This window comes from Salvelinus sp. IW2-2015, linkage group LG11 (genome assembly GCF_002910315.2).
Source record: "Salvelinus sp. IW2-2015 linkage group LG11, ASM291031v2, whole genome shotgun sequence".
Classification (NCBI taxonomy): domain Eukaryota; kingdom Metazoa; phylum Chordata; class Actinopteri; order Salmoniformes; family Salmonidae; genus Salvelinus; species Salvelinus sp. IW2-2015.
In genome coordinates this window covers 37,363,198-37,390,184 of record NC_036851.1, presented here as the reverse complement: position 1 = coordinate 37,390,184, position 26,987 = coordinate 37,363,198, and the positions used below count along the sequence as shown (strand labels likewise).

Below are 26,987 nucleotides of genomic sequence, written 5' to 3'. Positions count from 1 at the left end.
GGCTAAATTTACAGCCCCTTGGATGTTGCAGTTGCTCCCATGTTTTGAGTCATGCCAGAATGTAGTGAAGGTATAATGCTTCTGATGTTTGTGCAGTGGTGGGAAAAGTACTCAATGTCATACTTAAGTAAAAGTAAAGATAACTTAACAGAAAATTACTCAAGTAAAAGTGAAAGTTTTCATATTCTTAATAACAGACAGAAAGAGGCACACTCCAACAGTCAGACATAATTTCCGTCATATCAGAGGCAGTGCGGATGACAAAGCGTTATATTGATAGGCGCCATAATTCTGTCCTGCTTGAGCATTCTAAATGTAACGAGTACTTTTGTGTGTCAGGGAAAATGTAAGGAGTAAAAAGTACATTATGTTTTTCAGGAATGTAGTGGAGTAAAAGTAAAAGTTGTCAAAAATATAAATAGTAAAGTTAAGTACAGATACCCCAAAAAACTATTTACTTAGGTACTTTACACCACTGTGTGTGTGTGTTGTATTTCAGCTGGGGGACCCAGGGAGACTTCACCACCACACACCCCCTCCCTGCTGTCAAGGTGAAACTGTTTACAGAAAGCACTGGAGTTCTGGCCCTGGAGGACAAAGAGCTGGGCAGGGTAACACACTTTATCTCTCTCTCTCTCTCTCTCTCTCTCCCGTACGTGTTTGATCTTCTGGTCTCCTGCTAGCATTACGCAGTTGCATCGGCTACAAAGGACGCTCCTGATTGCGCACTACAGCTCTCTCTACAGTGTCTCTCCTCGCTACATGTCTCGAAGTCGGTGTCTCTTGCTACGCTTACTCACAGGTCTCTGATACAGTGTCTCCTACAGTCCCTCTCTTATACATCTCTTGCGCTTGACGCGGTGGCATGTAATTGTCCGGGTGCTAGCAGTCCGGATTCGCTGGTGCACATTAGTTCGCCTTGCTACGGTACAGTCTTCATCTCTAGACAGTTCTCTCTTTCGCTCTACAGTCGTCCACTGCACGTATCTGCTCTACAGTCTCTACTTCTCCTCTCTCTCTCTCACACTCCACAGTCTCTCTCTCTTTCTACAGTCTCTCTCTCTCTTTTCCTCTTCTCTCTCTCGTCTCTCTCTCTCTCTCTCTCCTCTCTCTCTCTCTCTCTCTCTCTCTCTCTCTCCTCTCTCTCTCTCTCTCTCTCTCTCTCTCTTCTCTCTCTCTCTCTCTCTCTCTCTCTACAGTCTCTCTCTCTCTACAGTCTCTCTCTCTCTACGGTCTCTCTCTCTCTACGGTCTTTCTCTCTCTACAGTCTCTCTCTCTCTCTCTCTTTACAGTCTCTCTCGCTACAGTCTTACTCCTTACAGTGTCTCTCTCTCTACAGTTCTCTCTCTACAGTCTATACAATGTCTATCTACAGTCTCTCTCAACAGTCTTTCTCTCTACAATGTCTCTTTCTACATTGTCTCTCTCTCTACATTGTCTCTCTCTTTACAGTGTCTCTCAACAGTCTCTCGCTACAGTCTCTTTCTACAGTGTCTCTCTACCATCTCTCTCTACAGTCTCTCTCTCTACCTGTCACCTGTCCTCTCTTTCTCTCTCTCTCGTATTTTTCTCCATCTTCCTACTCTTATGTTTGTATTATTATACACTACCGGTCAAAAGTTTTAGAAAACCTTCCTTTTCAAGGTTTTTCTTTATTTTTTACTATTTTCTACATTGTAGAATAATCAAAACTATGAAATAACACATATAGAATCATGTATTAACCAAAAAAGTGTTAAACAAATCCCCTATATTTTATATTAGAGATTCTTCAAATAGCCACCCTTTGGCTTGTTAACAGCTTTGCACATTCTTGTATTTCTCTCAACCAGCTTCACCTTAGAATGCTTTTCCAACAGTCTTGAAGGAGTTCCCACATATGCTTAGCACTTGTTGGCTGCTTTTCTTTCACTCTGCGGTCCAACTCATCCCAAACCATCTCTATTGGGTTGAGGTCGGGGGGGATTGTGGAGGCCAGGTCATCTGATGCCAGCACCATCACTCTCCTTCTTTGGTCAAATAGCCCTTACACAGCCTGGAGGTGTGTTGGGTCATTGTCCCGTTGAAAAACAAATGATAGTCCCACTAAGCCCAAACCAGATGGGATGCGTATCGCTGCAGAATGCTGTGGTAGCCATGCTGGTTAAGTGTGCCTTGAATTCATAAATAAATCACAGACAGTGTCACCAGCAAAGCACCCCAACACCATAAAACCTCCTCCTCCATGCTTTACGGTGGGAAATACACATGCGGAGATCCATCCATTCACCCACACCGCTTCTCACAAAGACACGGCAGTTGGAACCAAAAATCTCCAATTTGGACTCTAGACAAAAGGACAAAAAGAGGCTGATTCAGTCTCATCTACACTGCCTGATGCTTATTCAGTACAGTACTGTAGGTGGGCTGAGTCAGTGATGGTTTTAACCCCCCACAACCAGAACTTAATTTCAACCAGTTTTACCTCTGAGCTGTGACCCCGTCACAGTTCCTCAGTGATATCCCCGGGCCACATACTGTACACGACTGTCATATTTCTTCACTTTGATTAACATGATTTAATTAGTTGCATATTAATAATGCAATTTGCATCATCTATGACAGGAAGGTCATGCAGGATTGTCTTAACCATCTGGTTTGCTCCTCTCTGGCGCTGTCCTCTGGTGCAGAGAGCGAGAGCAATCGATCGTCCTGTGACCGTGTGACGGATGGCCCCGGGCTCGGCTGGGCTCACTGCTGGTTATCAGAGGGGCTAGCTAGGGCTGATTTGTGGCTGTGGTAGACTGAGGCTGAGGCTGTGGAAAGGAGAGGCGAGGAGGGGAAGGGAGGGGGGAGGAGGGGAGAGGCTGTAAGACATCACTTTGTGGTAGTGACCTTGGCTTTGACAGGGGCTCTTTGGTCTCCTGCTGCAGTGGCAGAGAGGCAGCCAATCAGGCAGTCAAAAGTGAGCCAGTCAGTCAGTTGATCAGTCAGTCAGTTAACCAGGCAGGCAGTCAGTCAATCAGCCAGCCAGTCATCCAGCCGGGCCACAATGCTTCCTCAAAGCTCTTTAACTCAGCAAAGATAGATTAGGCCCCCTCTTCAGGGAGGCAGTGTGGAGCAGAGCGACGCAGAGTAGAGGAGAGTGTAGGCTGCTGCTCTTCTCTCTCCTTTGATACGGCTACACAGCTACACAGATAGGCTGAGCCACCAGCTCAAACGTGGCACGAAGCACAGGCACACTGGGGCCCAGGCTGCCAGAGCACGATTAAGAATTAATGGAAGCTCGTGAAAATTAATTGAGTGTTCAGAAACGTTGAGAATGCTGACTCATGGTGTTGAATACAGACTCACTGGATGGATGAATGGATACAGACCAGAGATATCTCCAATACACCTGGTACATTATACTCACACCGGTGCACATTATTTCTATCTCAAATCAAATCAAATGTTATTAGTCGAATGCGCCGAATAAAACAGTGAAATGTTTACTTGCGAGCCCCTAACCAACAATGCAGTTTAAAAAAAGAAGAGCAGTAGTAAAATAACAATAGCGAGACTATATACTGGGGGATACGGGTACAGAGTCAATGTGCGGGGCACCGGTTAGTCTAGGTAATTGAGGTAATATATACATGTAGGTAGAGTTATTAAAGTGACTATGCATAGATGATGACAACAGAGAGTAGCAGCGGTGTAAAAGGTGGGGCAATGCAAATAGTCTGGGTAGCCATTTGATTAGATGTTCAGGAGTCTTATGGCTTGTGGGTAGAAGCTGTTTAGAAGCCTCTTAGACCAAGACTTGGCYCTRCGGTACCGCTTGCCATGCAGTAGCAGAGAGAACAGTCTATGACTAGGGTGGCTGGAGTCTTTGACAATTTTTAGGGCCTTCCTCTGACACCGCCTGGTATAGAGGTTCTGGATGGCAGGAAGATTGGCCCCAGTGATGTACTGGGCCATACGCACTACCCTCTGTAGTTGCCTTGCGGTCGGAGGCCGAGCAGTTGCCATACCAGGCAGTGGTGCAACCAGTTAGGATGCTCTCAGTGGTGCAGCTGTAGAAACTTTTGAGGATCTGAGGACCCATGCCAAATCTTTTCTGTCTCCTGAGGGGGAATAGGTTTTGTCTTGCCCTCTTCACGACTGTCTTGGTGTGCTTGGACCATGTTAGTTTGTTGGTGATGTGGACACCAAGGAACTTGAAGCTCTCAACCTGCTCCACTACAGCCCCATGGAWGAGAATGGGGGCGTGCTCAGTCCTCTTCTTCCTGTAGTCCACAATGATCTCCTTTGTCTTGATCACATTGAGGAAGAGGTTGTTGTCCTGGCATCACGCGGACAGGTCTCTGACCTCCTCCCTATGGGCTGTCTCGTTGTTGTCGGTGATCAGGCCTACCACTGTTGTGTCATCGAAAAACTTAATGATAGTGTTGGAGTCGTGCCTGGCCGTGCAGTCATGAGTGAACAGGGAGTACACGAGGGGACTGAGCACGCACCCCTGAGGGGCCCCCGTGTTGAGGATCAGCGTTGCGGCTGTGTTTTTACCTACCCTTACCACCTGGGGGTGGCTCGTCAAGAAGTCCAGGATCAAGTTGCAGAGGGAGGTGTTTAGTCCCAGGGTCCTTAGCTTATTGATGAGCTTTGAGGGCACTATGGTGTTGAACGCTGAGCTGTAGTCAATGAACAGCACTCTCACATAGGTGTTCCTTTTGTCCAGGTGGGAAAAGGCAGTGTGGAGTACAATAGAGATCTCAATGGGACTCACCTGGTTAAATAATAAAGGATAAAAACAAATATTAGTTTAGTTATTGTCATATTTTCTTACTCTCTAAATCTCTCTTTCAATATGAATTTATTTGATACTTCTCTCTTCCAGGTGGTCCTCCACCCGACCCCTAACAGCCCCAAAGCCTCAGAGCTCCATAAGATGGCCATCACTAAGGCCTGCCCCGACCAGAACCTTCAGATCAAACTGGCCATCCGCATGGACAAACCGCAGAACATGAAGCATTCTGGGTAAGCATGGACAAGCTGCAGAGCATGAAGCATTCTAGCAAAGCAAGGACAAGCCGCAGAACCCAAGGTCTTCTGAGCTCAATGGGCCTATCTTACTGAATAAAGGTTTACTTAAAGAAGAAGTCTGACATTTTCATGATGACAAAGGAGCAGGAGGAGGATCTCCAAAGAGGGCTTTATTTTTATTTTTGTATCTAGAACTCCACCAGCCTTTTCATTGGTTCCTTCTTGGCCTCATTTCTAGTCACGTAGATATAGTGGAAAAATACTGCGTATTGTACAGATTTAGCCCATCTGGTGGTTACTAGTGGGTACTTTGATCTGTACAACTCTTAGAAAGTTTTCCATGGAATGCTCTGCAAATTATTGAGGACCATAATCATAAATATTGTATGACATTGACATACCATTCTGACTACCATCAGGTGTTGGAATTCATTGAGACAATCTATATGAATTATCTTGTGTTTCCATAGATACACTATAACATTATAGTTGCAGCACATGACTAGATGTCTTATGACCATTCTGCCTGCCTATGGAGGGCCCTTTTGTCCTTGTCTGTTTCACCTTTGAGGAGCAACAAAGCCTCTAGCTTAAAGGCCAAAGTGACTCATTCTCGCTGTATCAACTCGGGGTCATCTGTTCTGCATGAAACATCAATGTCATCCCTAATGGAAAACCACATACATTTCACATGTGATCTTATGTGAAGTTAATGTGATAACATATGACATATGATAAAGCAACATGTGATAACATGAAACTACACATGTCAAATGTAATGTGAAATGATTAGTTTTTTCTGTAAGAGATATTATAAACAGTGATTAGATCAGCCTCTTTTCCACGTAGGAGGGTATACAGTCTTGTCTATACATTTAGTGTGGGCTAGACCTGGCCATTCTGTTGCTGTTGCTACAACACAGGAAACAATATTAGCCAATTCTCATACCAATGCCATGTAATAAACTTTAACATTGTTTTCCGGAAGGTATTTGTGGGCTTTTGGGAAAAACGTCTGGAAGCGATGGAAGAAGCGTTTCTTTGTCCTGGTGCAGGTAGGTATATCATCAGCCTCTGAAATATCAGGTCTGCTCAAATGAAAGGTTATTCAAATTAGTACACCACCAACACCAAAAGAAACATGTGCCTGAAGCAGTGGCGGATTTAGGTATAGGCGACCTTGGCAGCCGCCCAGGGCGACATCTTGCAGGGGGCGGCACGGTGCGCCTGCACAAAAAAAATCGTAATGGTAACATTTGCGSGATCGGTTTTCTAATGCTCGTTTGCACGTCATGTCAATGATATCATGTCACCGTGTGGGACTGTGGGTCAATTTAACCTTGTTGGAGTGGGCGCACTGATTCTAGTTTGTGAGCTAGGCAGGCTACTGCCTGGGAAGGTCTCTCACTCAGAAGTATGAGATGGGGAGGGGGGCGGGGGTAGGTTGACCTCAGGTCTCCCCACTGGAAGCCAGAGGTAGGGGGAGCGTGGGAATCTATCAAATAGCGCACCTCTAACTTTGTACAGGACTAATGCACTTAGTAAAATCAGTCACACTACGAAATGCTACCAAATAAACCATAATTAATTCATAATACTGTGAATATATAGTTTCACAGTCATGTTGTTGCATTTTTTTCTGGTTTGTGTGAAGTTGTTCAAATCAAATCATCAAATCAAGTTTATTTTATATAGCCCTTCGTACATCAGCTAATATCTCGAAGTGCTGTACAGAAACCCAGCCTAAAACCCCAAACAGCAAGCAATGCAGGTGTAGAAGCACGGCGGCTAGGAAAAACTCCCTAGAAAGGCCAGAACCTAGGAAGAAACCTAGAGAGGAACCAGGCTATGAGGGGTGGCCAGTCCTCTTCTGGCTGTGCCGGGTGGAGATTATAACATAACATGGCCAAGATGTTCAAATGTTCATAAATGACCAGCATGGTCAAATAATAATCAGGAGTAAATGTCAGTTGGCTTTTCATAGCCGATCATTAAGAGTATCTCTACCGCTCTTGCGGTCTCTAGAGAGTTGAAAACAGCAGGTCTGGGACAGGTAGCACGTCCGGTGGACAGGTCAGGGTTGCATAGCCGCAGGCAGAACAGTTGAAACTGTTCTCACCACCTCCAAAAGTCACCACTGATCCTGTAATGTTCCTCAGCACATGAAGTGTATGACGAGTCTGTCCTCTCTGGTGTAGGTGAGCCAGTACACCTTTGCCATGTGCAGCTACAGAGAGAAGAAGTCTGAGCCACAGGAGCTGCTACAGCTGGATGGTTACACTGTGGATTACACRGACCCCCAGCCAGGTACATACAGTTGAAGTCGGAAGTTTACATACACCTTAGCCAAATACATTTAAACTCAGTTTTTCACAATTCCTGACATTTAATCCTAGTAAAACTTCCCTGTCTTAGGTCAGTTAGGATCACCACTTTATTTTAAGAATGTGAAATGTCAGAATAATAGTAGAGGGAATGATTTATTTCAGCTTTTATTTCTTTCATCACATTCCCAGTGGGTCAGAAGTTTACATACACTCAATTAGTATTTGGAAGCATTGCCTTTAAATTGTTTAACTTGGGTCAAACGTTTCGAGTAGCCTTTCACAAGCTTCCCACAATAAGTTGGGGGAATTTTGGCGCATTCCTCCTGACAAAGCTGGTGTAACTGAGTCGGGTTTGTAGGCCTCCTTGCTCGCACACACTTTTTCAGTTCTGCCCACACATTTTCTATAAGTTTGAGGTCAGGGCTTTGTGATAGCCACTCCAATACCTTGACCTTGTTGTCCTTAAGCCATTTTGCCACAACTTTGGAAGTATGCTTGGGGTCATTGTACATTTGGAAGACCCATTTGCGACCAAGCTTTAACTTCTTGATTGATGTCTTGCTTCAATCAAGACATCAATGTTGTTGATGTTGCTTCAATATATCCACGTAATTTTCCACCTCATTATGCCATCTATTTTGTGAAGTGCACCAGTCCCTCCTGCAGCAAAGCACCCCCACAACATGATGCTGCCACCCCCGTGCTTCACAGTTGGGATGGTGTTCTTCGGCTTGCAAGCCTCCCCTTTTTTCCTCCAAACATAACGATGGTCCTTATGGCCAAACAGTTCTATTTTTGTTTCATCAGACCAGAGGACACTTCTCCAAAAAGTACGACCTTTGTCCCCATGTGCAGTTGCAAACCGTAGTCTGGCTTTTTTATGGCAGATTTAAAGCAGTGGCTTCTTCCTTGCTGAGCGGCCTTTCAGGTTATGTCGATATAGGACTCGTTTTACTGTGGATGTAGATACTCTTGTACCTGTTTCCTCCAGCATCTTCACAAGGTCCTTTGCTGTTGTTCTGGGATTGATTTGCACTTTTCGCACCAAAGTACGTTCATCTCTAGGAGACAGAACGCGTCTCCTTCCTGAGCAGTATGACGGCTGCGTGGTCCATGGTGTTTATACTTGCGTACTATTGTTTGTACAGATGAACGTGGTACCTTCAGGCGTTTGGATATTGCTATGATCCAGACATGTGGAGGTCTACAAAAAAAATTCTGAGGTCTTGGCTGATTTCTTTTGATTTTCCCATGATGTCAAGCAAAGTGACACTGAGTTTGAAGGTAGGCCTTGAAATACATCCACAGGTACACCTCCAATTGACTCAAATGATGTCAATTAGAGGCTTCTATAGCCATGACATAATTTTCTGGAATTTTCCAAGCTGTTTAAAGGCACAGTCAACTTAGTGTATGTAAACTTCTGACCCACTGGAATTGTGATACAGTGAATTATAAGTTAAATAATCTGTCTGTTAACAATTGTTGGAAAAATTACTTGTGTCATGCACAAAGTAGATGTCCTAACCGACTTGCCAAAACTATAGTTTGTTTACAAGAAATTTGTGGAGTGGTTGGAAAACGAGTTTTAATGACTCCAACCAAAGTGTATGTAAACTTCAGACTTGAACTGTATATACACACACGCACAGATGGATGCATGCACACACACACACTTACGCACAAACTTATGCACACACACACATACACAACTTGTCCCTAAACCCTCCTCTCTGTCTCTAGGTCTGGATGGTGGGAGGACCTTCTTCAACGCAGTGAAGGAGGGCGACACTGTGATCTTTGCTAGTGATGACGAGCAAGACCGCATCCTGTGGGTCCAGGCCATGTACCGGGCCACTGGTCAGTCCCACAAGCCCGTGCCCCCCACCCAGGTCCAGAAACTCAACTCCAAGGGGGGCGCCGCCGCCCAGATGGACGCGCCTATCTCCCAGTTCTGTGAGTAAACCAATACAAAACCTCAGCATCAGARCAACCAATCAGAAGGCAGTGTCAGGTTTCATCCCCCCCAATCCCGTGACAGCTCTCATCCATAACATTTCACCACGCCATGCGTCTCTCCCCACGTCACACTGCAGGCACATACTGTAAGTGTTACACGTTGCTCTGTAGAACTAACGGTAACACACAGCCACGCACACACACACACACTATCACACACACGCAAGTAGGCACGCCTCCTTCGTTACTGTATCACACAGAACACTCAGCATCCTTTGAGCATCCACTCACCATCACCAACCAGTCACACGTGACATGTTTAAAGGTGCAACTTCACATAACTTTTCCCCCTTCAGTCTCTCTCTCTCTCTCTCTCTCTCTCTCTCTCTCTCTCTCTCTCTCTCTCTAAACATCAACAAAGCTGACAAACTAAAGAGAAAGACTAAATGACGCCCGATGAGGTAGAATCTAGATTAAACCACCAAAAAGATGATTAAGCCATGAAACATCAAGCTTTGAAACTTTTTGGGGTATTGGTATTTTATTAGAATTTCCATTAGCTGTTGCAAAAGCAGCAGCTACTCATCCTGGGGTCCACCTAGCTAGCCACTGCTCTGTCAGTCTTCTCTGTAGTGTTAACCATTCCTCTACGTGTTACTCTACTTGCACCTTTAAGCAACCTACCTACCTATCCCCACCGGTCCTATACTGGTCAGACCTATCCCCACTAGTCAGATACTGGTCAGACCTATCCCCACCGGTCCTATACTGGTCAGACCTATCCCCACCGGTCCTATACTGGTCAGACCTATCCCCACTAAGTCAGATACTGGTCAGACCTATCCCCACTTGGTCATATACTGGTCAGACCTATCCCCACTAGTCAGATACTGGTCAGACCTATCCCCACCGGTCCTATACTGGTCAGACCTATCCCCACTAGTCAGATACTGGTCAGACCTATCCCCACTTGTCATATACTGGTCAGACCTATCCCACTAGTCAGATACTGGTCAGACCTATCCCCACTGGTCATATACTGGTCAGCACTATCCCAACTGGTCATATCCTGGTCAGACCTATTCCCCTAGTCAGATACTGGTCAGACCTATCCCCACTAGTCAGATACTGGTCAGACCTATCCCCACTAGTCAGATACTGGTCAGACCTATCCCCACTGGCATATACTGGTCAGACCTATCTCCACTGATCCTATACTGGTCAGACCTATCTCCACTGGTCTCTACTGGTCAGACCTATCCCAACTAGTCAGATACTGGTCAGACCTATTCCCACTGGTCATATACTGGTCAGACGTATCCCCACTGGTCATATACTGGTCAGACCTATCTCCACTGGTCCTATACTGGTCACACCTATCCCAACTAGTCAGATACTGGTCAGACCTATTCCCACTGGTCATATACTGGCCAGCCCTATCTCCACTGGTCCTATACTGGTCAGACCTATCTCCACTGGTCCTATACTGGTCAGACCTATCTCCACTGGTCCTAATCTGGTCAGACCTATCCCAAGTAGTCAGATACTGGTCAGACCTATTCCACTGGTCATATACTGGTCAGACGTATCCCCACTGGTCATATACTGGTCAGACCTATCTCCACTGGTCCTATACTGGTCAGACCTATCTCAACTAGTCAGATACTGGTCAGACCTATTCCACTGGTCATATACTGGCCAGCCTATCTCCACTGGTCTATACTGGTCAGACCTATCTCCCTGTCTATACTGGTCAGACCTATCTCCACTGGTCCTATACTGGTCAGACCTATCCCCACTGGTCAGATACTGGTCAGACCTATTTCCACTGGTCAGATACTGGTCAGACCTATCCGCACTGGTCAGATACTGGTCAGACCTCCCCACTGGCATTACTGGTCAGACCTATCCCCACTGGTCATATACTGTCAGACCTATCCCACTGGTCAGATGCTGGTCAGACCTATCCCCACTGGTCATATACTGGTCAGACCTATCCCCACTGGTCAGATGCTGGTAAGACCAAGCATCGTCAGATACTGGTCAGACCTATCCCCACTGGTCATATACTGGTCAGACCTATCCCCACTGGTCATATACTGGTCAGAACTATCCCCACTGGTCCTATACTGGTCAGACCTTTCCCCACTGGTATATACTAGTCAAAAACTAATCCCACTGGTCAGATACTGTACAATAGCAATATAAAGGTAAGATTACACAAATACACTGAGTATACAAAACATTATGCTCTTTCCATGACATAGACTGACCAGGTAAATCCAGGTGAAAGCTATGATCCCTTGTTGATGTCGCTTGTTAAATCCATTTCAGTCAGTATAGATGAAGGGGAAGAGACAGGTTAAAGAAGAATGTTTAAGCCTTGAGACAATTGAGACATGGATTGTGTATGTGCCATTCAGAGCTTGAATTGGCAGGACAAAAGATTTAAGTGCCTTTGAACTGGGTTTGGTAGTAGGTGCCAGGCACTCCGGTTCATGTCAAGAACTGCAATGTTGCTGGGTTTTCACACTCAACAGTTTCCCATGTGTATCAAGAATGGCCCACCACCCATATGACATCCAACCAACTTGACACAACTGTGGGAAGCATTTGAGTCAAAATGGGCCAGCATCCCTGTGGAACGCTTTCGACATCTTGTAGAGTCCATGCCCTGACGAATTGAGGCTGATCTGAGGGCAAAAGGGATGCAACTCAATATTAGGAATGTGCTCTTAATGTTTTGTCCACTCAGTGTATGCCGTAATACGCCTAGGTTGTTGTTGTTTTACATGATAGATCTAATTTACACTTCATAAACACACTGAAACCTGAACAGGTTTAACTTAACTTGGGAAATGAACACACATTCTGTTATTTTACAACACTAAAGAGCTCACCTTCTAAAACCAGACTGAATGCTGTGCTCACCATTGTTTCAATAAGGTAAGTGCAGTGTTCAGTCTGGTTAACCAGGCTAAATACTAAAGATAATGTATTTTGGTGAGCATCTTTCCTTCAACTCCTTTAGTTATTTTAAGGATTGTTCTAATGTCCAAACCTTTTTCGTTAGAGTCAATGGGTTGTAGAAAAAGCTTTTTTTCCCTCCTTATATTATTGGCATTTTTATAACCAGAAAACAATTCAATAATAAAAACACCCATATAGGTTTTTATACTGGAATTGTACTGTTTATGTAAGACAAAAACACTGTTTTTTTATCTATAGAAAATCTATGTTTTTAATGAATTACTCTTCATCTATAGCACATTGAAATAAGTAGCTCTAGTTTTCAACAGTTTTCATAAATATAATCTATAAATATAAATGTTCTGTGGTCTCCATTGGTTTCTTTGTCCAGTATGTGATTGTTATTGTCGTTAGATGGTTACATCCTCTATATAAGACCAGCCATACTGATGCCATTCAATGCCCCATCACAGTGGCACAGACCTCCTTCCTCTACCGCCCTCCTCTCTGAAACACTGTGCCACACCATGCGTACATGTTTCACCCCACCCTGGTGGTCTTGAATGGCACAGAGGCCATAACATACACAACACACCTAACTTTCCTCTCCTCTCTCTCTCTCTCTCTCTCTCTCTCTCTCTCTCTCTCTCTCTCTCTCTCTCTCTTCTCTCTCTCTCTCTCTCTCTCTCTCTCTCTCTCTCTCTCTCTCTCTCTCTCTCTCTCTCTCTCCTCTCATCTCTCTCTCTCTCTCTCTCTCTCTCTCTCCTCTGAACTTTGCTGCAAATTATTTGTCTGATTCTAGAATGCAATGACAGTTCTGGAGCATTGGTTGGAATGATAGGAAAGTAGTCTTTCTAAAGGAGAACTTACAGGCTAACTGCAACCATTACCAGACTACATCACCTTGCTTTCAGTGGATTTCGATATTCATATCCATATAAGAATAAACTATTCTGATAAAGTGATAACATAAGATGGATATGTCAGGTCTATTGCTATTGAGTTAGCCACATTATGTTATTACTCTACATCCATTTTCCTCATAGATTCATAAGAGGATACTGCATCATTTACACATCGTCATATTAGAACTAGTAGGTGGTGTTGGACTGCTGGAGCCGGTAAGTGTAGGCTAGTTCTCCTCTACACTCTTAGAAAAAAAAGTGCTATCTAGAAACTTAAATGGGTTCTTCAGCTGTCCCCAATAGGATAACCCGTTGAATAACCCTTTTTGGTTCCAGGTTGAACCCTTTGAGTTCCATTTAGAACCCTTTCCATAGAGGGTTCTACATGGAACCCAAAATAGTTCTACCCGGAACCAAAAAGGTTCTACGAAAACCAAAAAATGGTTATTCTGTGGGGACAGCCGAATAACCATTTTGCAACCCTTTTTCCAAGAGTGTAGTTAGTATAAGCTGGAGAAAGCAAAGTGAATCTATCATATTGTGATGGTAATGTATAATATATGTTAGAGGTAGTATTGTGAATGAGATAGAACTAGATCAGAATCCAGACTAAATCAACTGCAGCAGAGTGATGAGAACCCTTAATTAACTACTTCTCTCTATCTCTGCTCAATCTTCTCAATCTTCTTCGATCTTCTCTCTCTCTTTCTCTCTCTCTTTTTTTAATTATATATCTCAGTCAATCTGTCTTTCTTTCACTCTTTCTCTGTATACTTTTCACTCTACATCGATCTCTTTCTCTTTTTCTCTCTTCCCTTTTCTTCTTTCTTCCTTTCTTCTTTCTTTCTTTCTTTCTTTCTTTCTTTCTTTCTTTCTTTCCTTTCTTTCTTTCTTTCTTTTCTTTCTTTCTTTCTTTCTTCTTTCTTTTCTTTCTCTGTCTCTCTCTCTCCTCTAATCTCTCTCTCTATCTCTCTCTATTCTCTCTCTCTTTCTCTCACTCTCTTTCTGTTCTCTCACTTTCTCGCTCTCTTTATCTTTCTTTCTCTCTCTCACTCTCTCTCTCTCCCATGTTGGTACAGGTTGTTGTTTTTTGAGTTGTGTTTTTCTTCCTCATGCTTTGCTTGTTACCCCTCTTTAGTATTGCAGCTGCTAGGTCAGGGTATCTCGTGTTTGCTCTCCTCCAGCCTTGTTGCTAGTCTTTATGTTATTCTGGTTTGTCCCTTCTTACCCCGCTGTCTTCTAGCTGGACTTAAGGGTAAGTGCTTCCCTGTAGCCGGCACAGCTCAGATAATCCCTGACGATTATCTGACAAATGCAACGTGCTTTCTCTCCTCTTTCCCTATCCTCCTCCTCCCCCTCTTAAGTATCCTCGCTTCATGTCTTTAGACATTAGTAGATAATGTCTTTTTAAGTATGATTTCTTCTCAATTTGAAGTTTTAAGTACCTATTAGCTTACATTCTTGACAGTTTAGGATGCATGTATTTGATTCTTAGGCTTATAATTTGGCTCAGTAATGATTCTACTTTATATGATGGTTATTATTATGATTTTTTTGCATAATTGCCTTCTCTCCTTAATCTTATTGGTGTTCAAGMACCCCTCAGAGTAAAGCATAGAGATCGCCCAATGTGACATGATGCCATCAGAAAATAAAATTCCACAAAATGAAATGGCTGCTAGTTGTGACTCCATCAACAGTTATGTAAATTCAATAAATGTTTCAATTATATTTGAGTTTTAGAGAGCAGTTGTGGACAGTCCCATTTTTTCCTAACAGAACTTCAGGGCTTGTAATCAAGCTTGTTTTGTTTTAGAAAAAGCTTTTCACAACATGAACAAATGATTGAACATTTCCATATTGTTAAATCCATTTTTCAAAGAGTAGAGCAGTTGGAAAGCTATGACGTTGGACATTTTGGTTGAGATTAGTTTGGACCCTTTTAGCAGGGTAACCTGATTCCTCTATACTAACATGGGTCATGCTTTACTATCGAGGGCTCAATTGTTTTTAGTTATTTTCTTTAGTGCTCTGTTCACGAGAGTTGGCAAATATGTACGCGGAGTATTCTGAATGCCAATGACAAGGAGTAGCCATTGCCACCCCTTCCCAAACAATACTCTGGATGAACCACCTTAGTAGATGTGCCTGTAGACAGCAGCTATTCCCCCACAGTAGCACCTTTAGCAGGGAACAGATCTCATTTTGGTTTCTTTTGATTGCCCTTTGATTGCCTGAATTGGGGAACACCTTTGTTATGTATTATTCCATTGATGGAATTACAGGATTTTAATATTTTTTTCCCTCCCTGCCATCTCCAAAAGAATGATCTAGTTTTTGCATCTGTCGGCTTGATGCTATATACCTATGTACCTGCATCAAATTGCATTGCTACTCTGTTAGAGATACTCCGGTAGTTGGTATGCCTGTTAGTTGTGCTCTATAACGATCATGAATACACTGCAACATACTCAAGTATTGTCAACTTGCAAATGCTAAGAGAAAAAGGAATGCCCCAAACATTTTTATCCAAATGTTGAAAATAGATCTGCAGATGCATGACATAACATTTTGAAAGCACAATGAAAAGTCAAACTGTTCTATTTTGTCAGTGAGTATTAATTAATTACAGTATTTGCCTATGTTCAGTATGGAAAAACAATCCAGTCTTTTGAATCAATCATCTTGTCTTTAGATGATGACGTCCTCATCGATAAGAACTCACAAAATATGAAAATGTCCCCCTATAGTCCATTCAGTCTATTGTTCCAAAATCAAAGTCCATTTCTCATTTAAAACAAACAGAAGAGATATTCCCCACCCCCTTCCTCCCGCCCACCTTCAAGCATTTTCTATCACACATCGCACCTTCACTCTGCCCTTATCGCAAACGTTCTCTCACCTTCACCCTTCCCTGCCCCTGTAACTCTCCCACCCCGTCCACTATCACTTCCTCCCCCACTTTCTTGGCAGTCTGTTTGTCCCTCATCTATTTCTCTCCCTTTGTCTCAGTCATTCTCTCAGTCCCTTTCTTTCCTTCTCTCTCTCTCTCTCTCTTTTCACCCTCTGTTTCCTCTTACCCCTTACCCCTCACACCCTTCACTTTTGAACTCTATCTCCCCCTACAACATTTATTTTTCTATCACATCTATAATTTCTTCCATGTCTCTCACCTCGCTCTCACCTCGCTCTCACCCCGGCTTTCATCTGTTTCTTACCCTGTGCTTACCCCTCACTCCCTTTTAACTTGTGGTAGGGACTTTTTATTCAGTTCCTAGAGAAACCAGGGATACATATTATTTTGGTCTAGTCCACTCATTTAAAAGATTAAGAAACAAAACATCTCCTAATTTTACACTACAGAAGCCATTGAACCTATAGCTATCCTATCCTCAGCCGTGGCCCTCCATCCTCCTTGTATCTCTCCCTTTCTATGAACATGGGACTGACAGATGTCACTTGAGTTGACAGTTAGTGATGCTATAGTAACCCTCCTCCCAGCCAAGCCCACTCCCTTATCCACACGCCCCGCCCCCCTCACGTCATCCTCACTCCTTTCAGTGTCACACAATTGGACATGGCATCTGTCACTCACCCACCCTGAGGAGAACATGAACATCAACCCCACTCTTGTCTCTATATTGAGTACCCCTCTTCATGCACACCTCATCACTGATCGAGATCTGACTATTTATATTATGTATCTCTGGGAAATGGGAGCAATATGTAGGCCTGTCTCATTTTTGATCAGGTACTGGTGATATTCTGCTTTTAGGCTTCTCATCAATGACTGTATTACATGAGGGTATTCTAGTCATTATTGTCATGACAGACAGAATACATATTGTTGTTTCAGAAGCTCATACATGCTAGTATCTCCTGTACTTTCTTATGGTTCTCTGTCCTCAACTTATACACTACAGTTTAAAGTATATTTAACAATCATACAACACTAATCAAATACCGTCAAAACATGGGCACTCGTTACTCGACCAGCTCCCAGAATGCATTTGTAAGAAGATAAGCAGTTCCTTAGACGCTAGCGTGTCCGCTACCCAACCTTTATGAAAACGTTCTTCTCTGTAGAATAGAAAACACTCTCCTCTTACAGTTTTTAATCGACTAGCCTTCATCCTTAAACCAGAGCTATTTGTTCATCTCAATAATTTAAGAAATCACTCTGTTCTCTGATTTCTGTTTTTGTTTTTCAGCACACGACCCATCATTGGTCAGGAACTGAGTGACATTCACCAATCATTCTCGAATGGCAGAATCTATTGAATACACATTACAAATGAGATTTGCATCCTATTCAATTTAACCCACAACTTCCTCAATACATGTTTGGGATCTAAGATGCCTAAAATGGTAGCCATTGAAATTTTAACAACACATACAGCAAAAAGCTGCAAGTTGATCATGTAAAGCTGTAAGTGTTTAGAATTGTCCCTAGCAAGAGCTCTAGTCAGACTGGCCCAGTGTGTTGTACTGTGTTGAGGTAGAGAGACATGCTATACTATTTTTCTGTGCTTCACTGATGCCCTCTTCCTCTGAATCCTGTCCTTTTCCCTGTGCTGGTTGGCRGGTCGGACACACAGACGCAGACAGAGCTCAGAAACACGGCATGGATGAGTTTATCTCGGCTAACCCCTGCAGCTTTGACCACGCCTCCCTGTTCGAGATTGTCCAGAGGCTCACGTTGGACCACAGGCTCAATGACACCTTCTGCTGCCTGGTGAGTGTCATTCTCCGTACCCACAGTACCGTGGAATAAGGATAAATGCATACATTAATAAAATGGTTTCCCAAAAGCATCTTAAGGCTAAGTTCATCGTAAGAACCTTCATAGGACCAAATCTCCAAACTGTTTCCCAAAACCATTGTTACTTAAGTTGCACTTGAAAGCGCTCGTTATTTACCGACTGCCTCAGACCACTTGTAGAACTGCTAAGTGCGTCGTTTCGTTAGATGCATTCAATTGACTTCTATTTTGCTAATTGTAGACTGCTGTCTATAGTTTTTGCCTCAATATGTTTAATGATGTGTGACAACAGGTGCCCAATGATGTGCCAAATCTTGATTTAGTGCATTATTATAGAGTAAGCATTAGAATAAGCTGCTTCAATGTGTGCAGCCATGGGTGATAATATCTCTCTAGGAGCTGATCTGTAGTCAGTATTGTGGAATAATTATAATGTTAAGGTAATGTTGATTGGAGAAAACTGATCCGAGAGCAGCACTGCCTTTCTTTTGATCCTGTAAGCATCGATACTATGCCTCAATGACGTATTTAGTAAACGGTCTCTATGKGTGGTGTTTTGGGAAACACATGTTACATCTTCGACCATTGTAGGAAAGATGCATCGTTAAAACACCCGTACGCCTATGTTCCATCGCTATCGGGAAACTCTCTCACAGAGGGATGCTAGCGCCAAGGTCATGGTTCAGTCCGGGCCAGGTGTTTGTTTGTGATTGAGATCATGGTGCTAACCTGCTAAAAACTCTCTTATGTGGTGTTTAAGGGATGGTTCAGTCCGGGCCAGGTGTTTGTCCTGGATGAGTACTGCTCCAGGAATGGCGTGCGTGGGTGTCATAGACACCTGGGTTACCTAGGCGACCTGCTGGAGAGGGCAGACAGAGGAGCCATGATCGACCCCACCCTGCTGCACTACAGCTTTGCTTTCTGCGCATCCCATGTCCACGGAAACAGGTAAAGTCTACAACCCATTCAACCTGGATCTCCTGCTCGTTAATCCAAAGTCTTCACATTGGACCAAGAGGAAATGCTCAAGGTCAAAGTGCAGCACTGGGCTAACATGTCTCAGGCAGGGCAACCTATTCACATTATTCTAAATCACCACCATAGTCTATGGCAAGAGAGATGGCTAAACTTCAAACATCAAATACACACTCAAAGGTCTTCAAATGACAAAAGAAGAGAAGGAAGGAAGGAAAGAAGAGCTGGCCATAGTGAGAGAAGACAAGGGTCAGAGTCCTCTAAAGCATCTGAGCATCTTTTCTTATTGTTTTGGGATTTCCCATTGTTATTGTCATTAATGTTTTGCATATGATTAATTACTATTTTTGTCATTTTGTCCTGTATGTTATTGTTTTGTACTGTATGTTATCATGTTATCATTTTGTCCTGTATGTTATCATTTTGTTCTGTATGTTATTGTTTTGTCCTGTATGTTATCATGTTATCATTTTGTCCTGTATGTTATCATGTTATAATTGTGTACTGTATGTTATCATTTTGTCATCTCTTTTTTTTACTAATCAGTTACATATACTTTGTTTTCCACTATTCCTCTTCTTTCTCTTATTTTCCGTCCTCATCTTTTGCTGCCCTGTTCAGTCTCATTATGCAGATGTTGCTCATCCTCCCATGCATCCCTATAAAGTCAGAGAGGGCAGAGGTTACTGTGGGCCACTGATGGGTTGTGAGGGGCCCTGGGGCCCTGGCGTCCACCAGAACCTAGGACCAGGGGCGGTGGGCTCTAAACGGGGAAGAAAAAATATGAAGTTTAGAAAGAAAAGATAATCCAAATCGTCCAAGAGCCCATCAGGTAAGATACTGTACTGTATAATAACAAACATTGAAGGTTAGTAAACATGCTGAAGAATGATTCTGTTTCACTCACACAAGCAGCAGTACAATCATGGAGAACTAAATTATGACACTGTTTTGGTGTAAATTGCTGTATTGTTCCTTTTTGTAGGGGCTCTAACTGGTGGCTCTGCAACTGCATGATTGGCTGGGCTGATGTGTTTGCGTTGTGTTTATGTTTCGTTTGTATTGTATGATGTCATCCTCAGGCCTGATGGACTGGGAACAGTGAAGGTGGATGAGAAGGAGCGCTTTGAAGAAATCAAAGAGCGGTTGCGGGTGATCCTGGAACACCAGATCACTAACTTCAGGTGACTGCTTCCTACTGGTCATCCATCCATCCAACTATCCGGCCTCATCTATTGTTCTGTTCATCATTGTTCATTTTTCCCTAGTAAGTTTTATTTCATTGTGATTCTACTCTCTTATCATTCTGTAGATATTGTTTCCCGTTCGGCCGTCCAGAGGGAGCGCTGAAGGCCACACTGTCTTTGCTGGAAAGGGTTTGTACATTTAGATGACTACAATCTTTTCTTTCACATTTTACAGAAACTTTGCAGGTCATGAATGATTCACATTTTACAGAAACTTTGCAGGTCATGAATGATTCACATTTTACAGAAACTTTGCNTTTACAGAAACTTTGCAGGTCATGAATGATTCACATTTTACAGAAACTTTGCCGGTCATGAATGATTCTCATTTTACAGAAACTTTGCAGGTCATAATCTCATATATATGCTTGAGAAAGGAAATAGAAAATGAAAACTATTGTAAGCTAAACTGTAATTCAGTGGCGAGACTCTAAGGAAGACTTGTCCTGCCCTTTTTCTCACTTTCAGGTGCTGATGAAGGACATTGTGACTCCCGTCCCACAAGAGGAAGTGAAGGGAGTCATCCGTAAATGTTTGGAGCAGGCTGCTCAGCTCAACTACGCTAAAATCACAGAATACGCTCAAATGGAAGGTAACTATCCATCACTTACATATATAGACACACCTTCAGAATGCAATAGCATTTACCTCTGTTGGTAAATTATAGGTTGTTGATTGTTTTTCTTTTGATGATTGTAACTTAAATAATGACCACTTTCAGTACTTTAGTGACTTTTGAGTCATTCTGGGGGTGTCTATGTGGAACAGGTGCGTCAACCATTCTGCTCTCTTTCGGAAGTGTCTTTTGATTCATATTTTAGCATCCTACAGTGGGAATCATTTCAATATTAACCTGGACAAGAAAACAACTACTGAAGAAACATACTGATATATCTTTCTTTTTTTTACCAGAGATGTGGATCACATTTTTTCTCACATGATGAATTCAAGAGGAGCAGCTTATACAGTATTTTTTCATTTGACAGATTGATTGTCACTTGTTTGTCACTCAGCCATTTCTCTCCCCTTTGTTTCAGGCAGGCTGCTTTAGCTGTGGTGTTCTGTACTCTACTGTACTCTACTCTACTGAACTGTACTGTACTCTACTCTACTGTACTGTACTGTACTGTACTGTACTGTACTGTACTGTACTGTACTGTACTCTACTGTACTGTACTGTACTGTACTCTACTGTACTGTACTGTTCTGTAATGTAGGTGAAGTTGGCTTTCTGTATAGGTGTTGTGAGTAAAAATGCATTCAAATCCAAAGTTTTGGATTCAAGCCCTGTTGATATACTGACCTGGCCCCCCTATCGCTGTACCTTGACTCTAGCTGTATCCTGGCCTATGGCATGTTGTGATTTAACAGTATAGTGCGCAGTATATATTATAGATCTACATTATGCAGTAAAGATAATCAGTAGCTAGAAGCAGATCTCCCCTGAAGAGAACCCCCCTCCCTAGACTCCAGGGCCTACAATCTAAGATTTATACAAATAAATCTTACTCGGCCCTGCCTCTCTTCTTCTCCTTTCCTAGGGACCCTTGTCCTTCTCTCCCTCTCCTTTCTGCCCTCTTTCTCCTTCTCCCTTTCCTTCCCCTTTGTCTTATTCCTCCGGCGGACCACTGCCCTCCTCTCCCTAGTCTTCTGCTGTCCTCTTCCTCCCTCTCCTCTTATTGGCTTCACCACATTTATCACCTCACAGTTCTGTGATACTTGGTTTTGAAGCCAATGAAAAAGAATGTTGGGATTGGACAAAGACAACCCAGCATCTGTCACCTGCATGTGCTACAGGACATTATGGAAAGGTTTGTCTTTATAGGCATGGACTAGCCACTACATATCACACTTTACCTTTTAAAACAGGCCTTTTGCAAATGCCATGTACAGTACTCTATTCCTGCTTGCATAACACCATTTTGATTTCCCTATGAAGTCATATGCATAGCTTGCATTGACATGCATGTCAACAGGTTGATCCAAAATGTGTAGTCAATACATAGAAAGACATTCTTCGGGTGCCAAAGGTACTAGGGTGTTTATCCCTTACTATCTTGAAAATATACCAAGTAGACTTTGTCCCCCTGCCCTTGTGATGCTGTTGGTCCAATATCAAGAAAATAGTCCTAAAACAATCATTATTGGACCCAGTCATCCATAGTCCAAACCCAAGTCAATACTCACCATTGTTGTGTTCATTAGGCCACCAAATGGAAGAAAACAAACTGAAACAGCGAAGATCTACCTGGACATGTCCAATAAGAAACTTGTTGTTTTGTTTTCTGTTACAAAAAGTTTTCCTATGGTGTGCCCTAATGAGCATGACCCAGGACAGTTCTCTACCTTCCCATCTCCTCTGACCTTTAACCTCTCACCCTATCATCTGACCCCAGCCTCTTGCATGTCCCAATCCTCCTCTTTTGTAGGGAGAAAGAGGGAAATGTTTGAGCACCCTGTCTTCTGCTTGGCGTCACAAGTGATGGATTTAACCATCCGTGAGTACCTGCCTCATCCTCCCCTGTCTCTCCTCCCTCCCTCTTTCAGCCTTCTTTGACCACATCAGCCCCTCCCTCCTTCCCTTCCTCACTCCCCTCAGAGATGTCCACTCCTCCTTCCTCCTTTGTGCTTTTTTTGGTCTATCGCTCATGTCTGTGAGAGCGAGTGCGGGGAGAGAGAGAGAGTCAGTCTGGTCTGTGGAGGTCTGTCTGAGAAGCTAGTACTACTAGGGACCTACAGTTACCCATATGTCTGTGACCCACATGAATGATCTGTCGGTCTGGTCTGTAAGCTTCTTTCTTTTGGTTGGACATACGCCCATGCCCACCCATGTGACTTGAATGCATTTTTTACATTGCTTCTGTGTTACCTCCTTCAGTCGTCTGATCGTGTGTCAGTGTTTGGTACGCCTGCCACGCTGCGCTGTGCACTGGGACAGACAGGTATGATACTATGTTACTGCCAGAAATGGAGATGGAGGCCGTAGAGCAGAGCAGCAGTTGCAGGCAGAGCGACAATGCCTGGAGGACAGAAAGGATTGTGTGTACGCAGACAGAGTTCCTATAATATGTGTTTTAACTCAGCTCAACTCACAACGGGTCAATGTGTCCTGTCTTTGGTTCAAGCAGCTATTGTTTGTCTTATGTCTAAGTTCACAATGGTCTAAAGCTGTCTGTCTGTTACTGTCAACTGCATCCTGTTGTTGTTGCTTCTTTAATGTTGACTTCTCCTCAGGCTAGTGTCTCAGCGTTTCAGAGTGTCTGTACAAATCTGTATGTCTGTGAAGTTTTGTCAACTACTGTAGCTACCTAACACATTCAACTACTGTAGCTACCTAACACATTCAACTACTGTAGCTACCTAACACATTCAACTACTGTAGCTACCTAACACATTCAACTGATGTAGCTACCTAACACATTCACTACTGTAGCTATCTAACACATTCAACTACTGTAGCTACCTAACATATTCAACTACTGTAGCTACGTGACATATTCAACTACTGTAGCTACCTAACACATTCAACTACTGTAGCTACCTGACACATTCAACTACTGTAATTAACTAACAATGCAACTACTTGTAGCTATCTAACACATTCAACTGCTGTAGCTACCTAACACATTCAACTACTGTAGCTATCTAACACATTCAACTACTGTAGCTACCTAACAGATTCAACTACTGTAGCTACGTGACATTTTCAAACTACTGTAGCTACCTAACACATTCAACTACTGTAGCTACCTAACACATTCAACTACTGTAGCTACCTGACATATTCAACTGATGTAGCTACCTAACACATTCAACTACTGTAGCTACCTAACAAATTCAACTACTGTAGCTCCCAACACATTCAACTGCTGTAGCTACCTAACACATTCAACTACTGTAGCTACCAAACATATTCAACTACTGTAGCTACCTACACATTACGCCTTTGTAGCTACCTTATACCTTCAACTACTGCAGCTGCCTAAAACATTCAACTACTGTAGCTACCGACACTTTGAACTACTTTAGCTACCTAACAGTTTAACTACTGTAGCTACCATACACATTCAACTGCTGTAGCTACCTAACACATTCAACTACTGTAATTAACTACAACATTCAACTACTGTAGCCTACCTAACACATTCAACGACTGTAATTAACTAACAAATTGAACTACTGTAGCTACCTGACACATTAAACTACTGTAGCTACTGACACATTCAACTACTGTAGCTACCTAACACTTTCAAGCTTTGAAGCTACCTAACACACTTACGCTTTGTAGTTACCTTATACACTTCAACTAATGTAGCTACCTAACACATTCAACTGCTCTAGCTACTTAACACATTCAACTACTGTAGCTACCTGACACATTCAACTACTGTAGCTACCTGACAAATTCAACTGATGTAGCTAACTAACACATTCAACTACTGTAGCTACCTAACACATTCACTCCTGTAGTACCTAACAATTCAACTACTGTAGATACCTAACACATTCAACTAATGTAGCTACCTAACACATTCAACTACTGTAGCTACCTAACACATTCAACTACTGTAGCTACCTAACACATTCAACTGCTGTAGCTACCTGAACACATTCAACTGATGTAGCTACCTGACACATTCAACTGATGTAGCTACTAACACACTCAACTACTGTAGCTACCTGACACATTCAACTACTCTAGCTACCTGACACATTCAACTACTGTTGCTACCTAACACATTCAACTACTGTAATTAACTAACACATTCAACTACTGTAGCTACCTAACAGATTCAACTACTGTAGCTACGTGACATATTCAACTACTGTAGCTACCTAACAGATTCAACTACTGTAGCTACCTAACACATTCAACTACTGTAGCTGCTAACACATTCAACTACTGTAATTAACTAACACATTCAACTACTGTAGCTACCTAACAGATTCAACTACTGTAGCTACGTGACAATATTCAACTACTGTAGCTACCTACACCATTCAACTACTGTAGCTACCTACACATTCAACTACTGTAATTAACTAACAAATGCAACTACTGTAGCTATCTAACACATTCAACTACTGTAGCTATCTAACACATTCAACTACTGTAGCTACCTAACACATTCAACTACTGTAGCTACCTAACAATTCAACTACTGTAGCTACGTGACATATTCAACTACTGTAGCTACCTAACACATTCAACTACTGTAGCTACCTGACACATTCAACTACTGTAATTAACTCAAAATGCAACTACTGTAGCTATCTAACACATTCACTACTGTAGCTATCTAACACATTCAACTACTGTAGCTACCTAACACATTCAACTACTGTAGCTACCTAACAGATTCAACTACTGTAGCTACTGACATATTCAACTACTGTAGCTCTAACACATTCAACTACTGTATTAACTAACACATTCAACTACTGTAGCTACCTAACAGATTCAACTACTGTAGCTACGTGACAATATTCAACTACTGTAGCTACCTAACACATTCAACTACTGTAGCTACCTGACACATTCAACTACTGTAATTAACTAACAAATGCAACTACTGTAGCTATCTAACACATTCAACTACTGTAGCTATCTAACACATTCAACTACTGTAGCTACCTAACAGATTCAACTACTGTAGCTACCTAACACATTCAACTACTGTAGCTACGTGACCATATTCAACTACTGTAGCTACCTAACAGATTCAACTACTGTAGCTATCTAACACATTCAACTACTGTAGCTGCCTAACACATTCAACTACTGTAAGAACTAACACATTCAACTACTGTAGCTACCTAACAGATTCAACTACTGTAGCTACTAACACATTCAACTACTGTAGCTACCTAAACAGATTCAACTACTGTAGCTATTAACACATTCAACTACTGTAGCTACCTAACAGATTCAACTACTGTAGCTATCTAACACATTCAACTACTGTAGCTACCTAACACATTCAGCTACTGTAGCTACCTAACACCTTCAACTACTGTAATTAACTAACAGATGCAACTACTGTAATTAACTAACAGATGCAACTACTGTAGCTATCTAACACATTCAACTACTGTATCTACCTAACAGATTCAACTACTGTAGCTACGTGACATATTCAACTACTGTAGCTACCTAACACATGCAACTACTGTAGCTACCTAACACATTCAACTACTGTAGCTATCTAACACATTCAACTACTGTAGCTACCTAACACATTCAACTACTGTAGCTACCTAACACATTCAACTACTGTAGCTATCTAACACATTTGACTACTGTAGTTACCTTCTCTCAGATGGAGTAGCGTAAAGCATGACATCTTATTTCTCTCTTCTGGAAGATAAACTAATAACCATGGTGTTATAAACCTAAATATCTCTTCTTTTCTCTTTCTTGTCTTTCTTTTCTCTCTCTCTTTCTAGTTGAGAAAGATAGAAAGCCGGATCCAAATGATCCAGGTGAAGCCCTGTTTGACTTTTAGCTTAGCCCCAATACACACTACCCTAAACACACACATACACACACTCAGGTGCACTCATGCATGCTGCATGCACGTGCAACACACACACCACAACACACACACACACACACACACACAACACACACACCACACACACACACACACACACACACAACACACACAACACACACACACACACCACTTAAACACATGCAATACACAACATTTAGCACACTAATATCAATCAATTTATTTTTTTTATATAGCCCTTCGTACATCAGCTAATATCTCGAAGTGCTGTACAGACACCCAGCCTAAAACCCCAAACAGCTAGTAATGCAGGTGTAAAGAGC

At 42.6% G+C, this 26,987-nt stretch overlaps 1 pseudogene; it reads left to right on the top strand.

Moving 5' to 3' along the window:
• Positions 1–26,987, top strand: part of LOC111970320 (calcium-dependent secretion activator 1-like) — a 157,710-nt pseudogene that overhangs the window by 104,516 nt on the left and 26,207 nt on the right.